Source organism: Hylobates moloch, unplaced genomic scaffold, assembly GCF_009828535.3.
Source record: "Hylobates moloch isolate HMO894 unplaced genomic scaffold, HMol_V3 SCAFFOLD_18, whole genome shotgun sequence".
NCBI lineage: Eukaryota > Metazoa > Chordata > Mammalia > Primates > Hylobatidae > Hylobates > Hylobates moloch.
Window position 1 is genome coordinate 9,889,613 of NW_026652293.1, and position 9,863 is coordinate 9,899,475.

Here is a 9,863-nt window from a genome sequence, read left to right on the forward strand (position 1 = left end):
GCCTGTAATCCCAGCTACCTGGGAGGCTGAGGCAGGAGAATTGCTTGAACCTGGGAGGCAGAGGTTGCAGTGAGCCGAGATCGTGCCATTGCACTCCAGCCTGGGGGACAAGAGCGAGACTTTGTCTCAAAAAATAATAATAATGAATTAGAGGAAAAGAAACTAGAAATCTCTTTCTCTTCATGAACAGAGGAGAAGCCATGTGAGTACACAGTGGCAGCAGCTGTCTGCAAGCCAGGAAGAGCGCCTCACCAGAAACTGAATCTGCCAGAACCTTTATCTGGGAGGTGGAGGCTGTGGTGAGCCACAGTACTGCACTCCAGCCAGGGCAATGCAGTGAGACTGTCTTAAAAAAAAAAAAATCCAATAAATGGAGATGAATGAATCATATAAACATATTGGAAATAGATTTAAGTCTCTCGCTTAGTTAACTATAACAACATAGTACTCACTAAAATAAGACATCTATGACAAATTAGTGAATGTTATTAATGCAAAGTATATTTGAGATTAGTCATTGCACAAGAAAATTTGAACACCTTGAAATCTTTTTTATTTTTATTTTTCTGAGACGGAGTCTCACTCTGTCACTCAGGCTAGAGTGTAGTGGTGTGATCTCGGCTTACTGCAACCTCTGCCACCCAGGTTCAAGTGATTCTCCTGCCTCAGCCTCCCGGTAGCTGGGATTACAGGCACCTGACACTGTGCCTGGCTAATTTTTGTAGTTTTAGTAGCGATGGGGTTTCACCATCTTGGCCAGGCTGGTCTTGAACTCCTGACCTCGTGATCCACCCGCCTCGGCCTCCCAAAGTGCTGGGATTACAGGCATGAGCCACTGTGCCCAGTGGAACACCCTGAAATCTTAAAGTTTATATATGAAAGAAACTTGGTAGAAGTTTTACCAAATTTGACAAAAATCTTAAGAAATTACATGGTATTACCAAAAGGAAGTTGTAAAGATGAAAGAAACTTTTCTAAACAATCAGTAATGAAAATAAATTTCAAACAAGAAGAGAGAAAAGATTGATTTTCTTTATATTCATGTAAGAGAAAATACCACAAAATCTTGACCAGGTACGGTGACTCACATCTGTAATCCCAGCACTTTGGGAGGCCAACGTAGATGGATTGCTTGAGCTCAGTAGTTCAAGACCAGTCTGGGCAACATGGCATGACCCCGCTTCTACAAAAAATACAAAAATAAGCTGAGCTTGGTGGTGTGCATCTGTAGTCCCAGCTACTTGGGAGGCTGAGGTGGGAGGCTGAGGTGGGAGGATCACTTGAGCCTGGGAGGTCAAGGCTGCAGTGAGCTGTGATGGTGCCATTGCACTCTAGCCTGGGAGACAGAGTGAAACCTTGTCTCAAAAAAAAAAAGAAAAGAAAGAAAGGAAAATATACTACAAAATATTGTCATATGATGAAGCAATCAGAATTGCAGGAAGAAAAGTATCACAGAGATGATTCAGGTAATTAATAAAAATATTATGTTGTTTTTCTGGATTTTATAATTTGTGTTCTTGATTTAAAATTTTTTTAATTTGTTATTATTTTTTTCACCCTAAATGAAAACTTACTTCTGTATATAATTTTGTACTTATAATTTTATAAATTTATATTTTCACTTTTTTCTTTTTCTTTTTTTTTTTTAACAAAAAGACCCCCCAAATTACATGAGCTTCAGGTCCTACAAAGCCTGGCTCCACTCCTGATGACAGATGAATATAAAAACAAGAGAGCGGAGTACGAGTCTGGGGCGGAGGGAGTCATGGCAGGACAAGGGTTTAGAAAGTTTCTTCCACTCTTTGACCAAGTATTGGTTGAAAGGAGTACTGCTGAAACTGTAACCAAAGGAGGTATTATGCTTCAAGGAAAAGTATTGCAAGCAACAGTAGTCACTGTTGGATCGTGTTCTAAAGGGTAGAGAGATTCAACCAGTTAGCGTGAAACTTGGAGATAAAGTTCTTCTCCCAGGATATGGAGGCACCAAAGTAGTTCTACAAAGTACAAACTACTACAAAGTAGTTCCTGTTTAGAGACGGTGACATTCTTGGAAAGTACGTAGACTGAAATAAGTCACTATTGAAATGGCATCAACGTGAAACTGCCCATTCCACTGAAGTTCTTACATCTTTCATCATGTAAATAATTTCCATATTTCTCTTTTATAATAAACTAATGATAACTAACAAAAAAACTCACAACATCAGTTGAGGTAAACTTATTAATCATTTCTATAGAAGTTTGAAAATGCACGATAATAAAATTCAACAACCTTCACATTAAAACTAGATATATTTACTATATCTAGTAGTATGCTATAGTAGATATATTTTTGCACATCACGTTGGGGCATTAAAATAAAAATACGAAGTACAGATATATTCTACCTAGAGTTAACCAAACTACAAAGTTTGAGGGAACGGTTCCCACAAGACTATCCTCACTTCTGATACAAACTACAAATTTGGGGGGGTCCAAAAACTACCTTCTTTGATAATTCACAAGACTCACAGAGCTCACTGAAAGGTATTATGCTCATGGTTATGGTTTCTTACAGAGAAAAGATACAAATGAAAATCAGCCAAGGTGGCTGTGTAAAACGGTGCAGCCGCTATAAAAAAAATGGTGGTGGTTTCTCAAAAAAAAAAAAATTACCGTAGCAAATCCTACTTGGGGTGTATTGAAAATAATTGAAAGCAGGTCTCAAAGAGACATCTGCACACCCATGTTCATAGCAGCATTATTCATACTATCTAAAACATAGAAGCAACCCCAAATGTCCACTGACAGAGGAATGGATAAAAACAATGTGATATATACATACAGTGAAATATTACACAGCCTTAAAAAGAAAGGAAATTTTGACATGCTACCAAATGAATGAACCCTAAGGACATTATCCTAAGTGAAATAAGTCAGTCACATAAAGACAAATGCTGTATGATTCTACTTATTCGACGCAGAGTAGTCAAAATCATACAGACAGAAAGTAGAATGGTGTTTGCCAGAGGGTGGAGGAGAGAGAAGAATGGGAAGTTGTATAAAGGGTACAGAGTTTCAATTTTACAAGATGAAAAGAATTATGAAAATGCACAACATTATAAATGTATTTAATACTGCTGAACTGTATACATAAAAATGGTTAAGACAGTACATTTTATGCTATGCATATCTTATTACAATTAAAGAATTTGGCCAGGCACGGTGGCTGTAATCCCAGAACTTTGAGAGGCAGAGGCAGGCAGATCACCTGAAGTTGGGAGTTCGAGACCAGCCTGACCAACATGGAGAAACCCTGTCTCTCCTAAAAGTGCAAAATTAGCCAGGCATGGTGGCAGGTGCCTATATCCCAGTTACTCAGGAGGCTGAGGCAGGAGAATCGCTAGAACCCAGGAGGCAGAGGTTGCAGTGAGCCAAGATCGCGCCATTGCAGTCCAGCCTGGGCAACAAGAGTGAAACTCCGTCTCAAAAAAAAAAAAAAAAAAAATTGAAAAAATACAGGATCCCCAGTTAAATTTGAATTTCAGACATACTTATGTTAAAAAATAATTCATTGTGTACTGAAATCCAGATTTAATTGGTGTCCTGTATTTACGTGGCAACCGTAAACCCTCCCACTGGAAATAGTAGCTATACACCAAACCCAAACATATACATATATAGCCACATACATACCCACACACATAATCTTCTTAAAGGCATCAGAAGTGACAAGATAAAAAGGAATTATCAAGTGTGATAACTTTGTGCTGTGTCAATGAAGAGTGTAATTAACATACTCAGAGACAGGAAAATATGACAAATTCATACAATGAGAGGCGAAGAATTTTTTCATACACACTCACAGACCCAGAGTTTGCAGCTTCGGTTCTATGACTTCAGTCATTGGTCAAAGTAAACACAGCACACAAAAAAATCTCACTAGCTCTGATCTCAAATAGATTTTCCTGTCCAGTGTGCACAAAAATTTTTTGTTGACAGAGTCTCGCACTGTTGCCCAGGCTGGAATGCAGTGGCATGATCTCAGCTCACTGCAACCTCCACCTCCCGGGTTCAAGTGATTCTCCTGCCTCAGCATCCCGAGTAGCTGGGACTACAGGTGTGCGCCACCACAGCCAGCTAATCTTTGTATCTTTAGTAGAGACAGACCAGGATGGTCTCAATCTCTTGACCTTGTGATCCGCCTGTCTCGTCTTCCCAAAGTGCTGGGATTACATGCATGAGCCACTGGCCTCCTGCCACAAAATATTTTATTTGACTTGAACAAGTAGGCAAAGTTTCACAAAAAGAAAAGAGTCACAAAACATAGTCTATCATCTTTTACCCGACAGATTATATAAACTCCCATCATGTTGACATCTGTAACCAAACAGGCAGACCACAATATCAGACCCCCAATTGTTGCTATTGTGTCCGGAATTGGTGGGTGCTTGGTCTCACTGACTTCAAGAATGAAGCTGCAGCAGTGAGTGCTACAGTTCTTAAACACTGTGTGGCCGGAGTTTGTTCCTTCTGATGTTCGGATGTGTTCAGAATTTTTCCCTTCTAGTGGATTCGTGGTCTCGCTGGCTTCAGGAATGAAGCTGCAAACCTTCATGGTGAGTGTTACAGCTCATAAAGGCAGCATAGACCCAAAAAGTGACAGCCACAAGATTTATTACAAAGACCAAAAGAACAAAAGCTCCACCATGTGGAAACAGACCCTAGCGGTTTGCCACTGCTGACTGGGGCAGCTTGCTTTTATTCGCTTATCTGGCCACACCCACATCCTGCTGATTGGTCCATTTTACAGAGAGCCAATTGGTCTGTTTTACAGAGAGCTCATTGGTACGTTTTGACAGGGTGCTGATTGGTGCATTTACAATCCCTGAGCTACACATAAAGATTCTCCAAGTCCCCACCAGATTAGCTAGATACAGCATGCCGATTGGTGCATCCACAAACCATGAGCCAGACACAGGGTGCTGATTGGTGTGTTTACAAACCTTGAGCTAGATACAGAGTGCTAATTGGTGTATTTACAATCCCTTAGGTAGACGTAAATGTTCTCCAAGTCCCCACTAGACTCAGGAGCCCAGCTGGCTTCACCCAGTGGATCCTGCACTGGGGCCACAGGTGGAGCTGCCTGCCAGTCCCATCCCGTGTGCCCGCACTCCTCAGCCCTTGGGCGGTCAATGGGACCGGGCACCGTGGAGCAGGGGTGGCACTCCTCGGGGAGGCTCAGGCCGCGCAGGAGCCCACGGTGGGTGGGGGGGGTGGCGGGGGGTGGTGGGGGTTGGGAGTCGGAGGGGGTGGGGGTTGGGGGTCAGAGGGGGTGGGGGTTGGGGGTCGGGGGGGTGGGGGTTGGGGGTCGGGGGTCGGGGGGAGTGGGGAGGCTCAGGCATGGCGGGCTGCAGGTCCCGAGCCCTGCCGGGGAGGCAGCTAAGGCCCCGCGAGAAATCGAGCGCAGCGCCCGGTGGGCCAGCACTGCTGGGGGACCCAGCGCACCCTTCGCAGCTGCTGGCCCGGGTGCTAAGCCCCTCACTGCCTGGGGCTGGCCGGATGGCCAGCCACTCTGAGTGCAGGGCCCGCCAAGCCCACACCCACCCGGAACTTTAGCTGGCCCGCAAGCGCGGCACGCAGCCCTGGTTCCCGCCAGTGCCTCGCCCTCCACACCTCCCCGCAAGCCGAGGGAACCGGCTCCAGCCTCGGCCAGCCCAGAGAAGGGCTCCCACCGTGCAGCGGTGGGCTGAAGGGCTCCTCAAGCGCAGCCAGAATGGGCGCAGAGGCCGAGAAGGCACCCAGAGCGAGGGAGGGCTGCCAGCACACTGTCACCTCTCACTATGATCAATTGAGAACAGCTTGTAAACTGTCTGCAAATCAGAAATAGAACCAAGTTTAGCCAAGAACCAAAAACAAAAATAACAACACAGGGTAGGAATAAAGAAAGAGATGGAGACTAAAGTTATATTTCCACCTGGGATTCATTCCAGGGACCAATAAGATGGTATGCCTGAGCTTAAATATTCCATAAGGCACACTTCAAGGGCAAAACTCCTTTAATTGTTTCAGGTAAGTGTCCATTTGGAACTTCCATAACAGTCAAGGTATAATATTTAAAAGGTTTAAAATATGCCTTTTACGGAAATAATAGAATGAACCCATGTCAAAAATACATTAACTTATTAATGATAGGACCACAAAACTAATGAAAGTAGTCCCAAGAGTATTGGAGGAAGTGTGTATTTATAGACATGTTATTTTTAAAAAGAATGCTGGATTAAGATTGCTAGGTTAGATACAAAACTGGTAAATGAGTTCCAGAGTAATAAAACTATAACCTTTGGGGTTATCTTTTCCACTGGACAGAGATCTAAAAGTTAACATTTAACTTCACAGATTTGGGCTGTAACAGATGGTAAATAGTAAAGTCAAACACACATTCTCATAAAGAAGTCAACAATCTTCGGATGGGCCTGTTAAACAGTGCTCTAGTAAGACGTTGAAAAGACAGGCTATACCTTCTTTTGCTTATTTCTAAATTTAAAATTTTTTTTCTTTTCTTTCTTTTTTTTTTTTTTTTGAGATAGAATCTCACTCTATCACCCAGGCTGAAGTGCAATGGAGCAATCTCGGCTAACTGCAAACTCCGCCTCCTGGGTTCAAGCAAGTCTTCTGCCTCAGCCTCCCAAGTAGCTGGGACTACTTGCGCGTGCCACCACGCCCGGGTAATTTTTGTTTTAGTAGAGATGTTTCACCATGTTGGCCAGGCTGGTCTTTAATACCTGACCTCAGGTGATCCACCCACATCGGCCTCCCAAAGTGCTGGGATTACAGGCGTAAGCCACTGCACCTAGCCTTAATTTTTTTTTCTTTAGAAGAATGTGCTCAATTGATCTTGAGTCCTGCCTTTGTATGCATCTCTCCTATTTGACACACTACCCTGAGAACTCTAGTTGCCATGGCCTCCCAGTAATCCAGTTCCATCTCTTCAATGCAGGGAGATGTTTAGGTTACACCTAGGTTCCCACTCCCTTCATTCTAGCAACTATTTTCAGGCAGTAAGCTGGGCCAATTGTAGAGCTCTGTTTCTTTCCCATTCATCAGGGTTTACTGTACTCAGTAGCCTAACGTCCAATATCTTAAAAACCATTGTTTCATATATTTAGTCTAGTTTTCCAGTTGTTTCAGTCAAAAGGGTAAATCCATTTCCTATTACTTTATCTTGGCTTCTTTTTCTTGTTTCATTCATTGCACCAGTTAAATCACTCAGTATAACACTGAATAGGTGAGAGCAGACATCATTGCCTTCTTCCTGATTGTACAGGGAAAGCATTAAATCTTTCAACATTTAACACAATATCGATGTAGGTTTTTCATAAATAACTAACCTTAATTTGCTGAGAGTTTACTTATGTTTTCTAAGTGTTGAGATCATAGTTGTTGTTTTTTTTTTATATGCTGTTAATGTGGAAAATTGCATTGATTGGCCTAGAGTGAGTTGGGGAATGTTCTGTTCTCTTTAACTTTCAGCAAGACTTTGTGGGGAATTTGTATTTGCTTTTCTTCCTTAAATGTATGGTAGAATATAATAATAAAGCTATCTGGGACTGGTGTTGTCTTTGTGGGGTTTCTAGCTACAAATCCAAATTATTTAAGTTATGTAGCTATTGAAGTTAACTTCCTCTTGAGTAAATTTTGGTAAGTTTGTCTTTTAAGGTATTTCTTCTAAATTATCTGATTTATTGGCATAAAATTGCTCATAATATTCCCTTAGTGCCTCTTAATATGAGTAATATCTGTAGTTATGTCACTTCTCTCATGTAATTTGTGTCACCTCTATTTTTTCCTGATCAATCCTGCCAGAGGTTTATCAATTTCATTTATCTTCTAATCAGAAAAAGCCCTTTCATTTCTACTGAGTTTATTACTTTTGTTTTATACCTCATTGATTTCCACCCTCATCTTTTATTATTTCCTTTTTTCTGCTTATTTTGTTTTATTTGCTCTTTTTTTTTTTTTTTTTTTGAGACAGAGTCGTGCTCTGTCGCCCAGGCTGGAGTGTAGAGGCGCGATCTTGGCTCACTGCAAGCTCCGCCTCCCAGGTTCATACCATTCTCCTGCCTCAGCCTCCCTAGTAGCTGGGACTACAGGCACCCGCCACCATGCCCAGCTAATTTTTTGTATTTTTAGTAGAGACGGGGTTTCACCGTGGTCTCGATCTCCTGACCTCGTGATCCGCCCACCTCTGCCTCCCAAAGTGCTAGGATTACAGGTGTGATTTATTTGCTCTTTATTTTCTAGTTTCTCAAGGTAGAAGCTGAGATCATTGATTTAAGATCTTCCTTCTTCTTCTTTTTTTTGGAGACGGAGTCTCGCTCTGTCGCCCAGGCTGGAGTGCAGTGGCGCAATCTCGGCTCACTGCAAGCTCTGCCTCCCGGGTTCACGCCATTCACCTGCCTCAGCCTCCCAAGGAGCTGGGACTACAGGTGCCCGCCACCACACCCGGCTAATTTTTTGTATTTTTAGTAGAGACGGGGTTTCACCATTTTAGCCAGGATAGTTTCGATCTCCTGACCTCCTGATCTGCCCACCTTGGCCTCCCAAAGTGCTGGGATTACAGGTGTGCGCCACTGCGCCCAGCCCCCTTCTTTTCAAATGTATGTATTTATGCTACAAATTTTGCTCTGAATCATGCTTTAACTGTATCCTACAAATTTTGATACGTGTGCTTTCATTTTTCATTCAGTTCAAAATGAGTCCCAACTTCCCTTTTGGTTTCTTTGTTGGTACATGGACTGCATAGAAGGATGTTATTTAGTTTCCCAATATTTGTTAATTTCCCAGAGATTGGTTATTACTAACTTTATTGAGGTCACACTTTGAATGATTTTTTTTTTTTTTTTTTTTGAGATGGAGTTTTGTTCTTGTTGCCCAGGCTGGAGTGCAATGGTGCAATCTTGGCTCACTGCAACCTCCACCTCCCGGGTTCAAGTGATTCTCCTGTCTCGGCCTCCCAAGTAGCTCAGATTACAGGCATGTGCCACCACGCCCCGCTAATTTTTTTGTATTTAGTTTCACCATGTTAGGCTGGTTGTGAACTCCTGACCTCAGGTGATCCATCCGCCCTGACCTCCCAAAGTGCTGGGATTACAGGTGTGCACCACCACGCCCGGCTATGAGGTCACACTTTGAATGATTTTAATCCTTTTAAATGCATTGATATTTGCTGCCCAGAACTTAGCCTATCTTGATAAAGTCCCTTGTGCACTTGAAAAACAAGTTTTCTGTTGATGCTGAGTACTGTATAGTTTTTATTTTTAAAAATGTTTATCAAATCCTCTATTTTAAGAAGCATTTTTAATATAATTTATTTTTGCTGCTAGGTACTCTGTAAACATGTTACATCAAGTTGGTTGATAATGTGGTTCAAGTCTTTTACATTCTTATTAATTTTCTACTTAGCAATTATTGAGAGATGCTAAAATCTGTCTGTAATTGTGAAAATTGTTTTTCCTCACAGTTCCATCAGGTTTTCCTTTATGTATTTTGAAGCTGTCATTTAGGCAAATGAACATGTAGAATTGTTATGACTTCTTATTGAATTGACCCTATGATCTCATAAAATATCCCCTTTTCCCTGGCAATATGCTATGTTCTGATACCTACTTTGTCTGATACTAATATAGTTTCATTAGATTTCTTTTTATTACAGGCGTATCATTTAATATTCATTTGCATTTAACCGATTGTCTTTATATTTAGAGTGGTTGTCTTGTAAGCAGCATGTGGTAGGGTCTGTGATGCTAATTGGAGTGTTGGGACAATTCTAACTATTGAAAAGGTCGGTTTTAAATGTACCATCTTGCTATTTGTCTTGTTTG

At 41.9% G+C, this 9,863-nt stretch overlaps 1 pseudogene; it reads left to right on the plus strand.

The window, feature by feature from the left end:
• The first annotated feature begins 1,765 nt into the window (after positions 1-1,765).
• LOC116457950 (10 kDa heat shock protein, mitochondrial-like) lies at positions 1,766-2,067 on the plus strand (annotated as a pseudogene).
• The last annotated feature ends 7,796 nt before the right edge of the window (positions 2,068-9,863 follow it).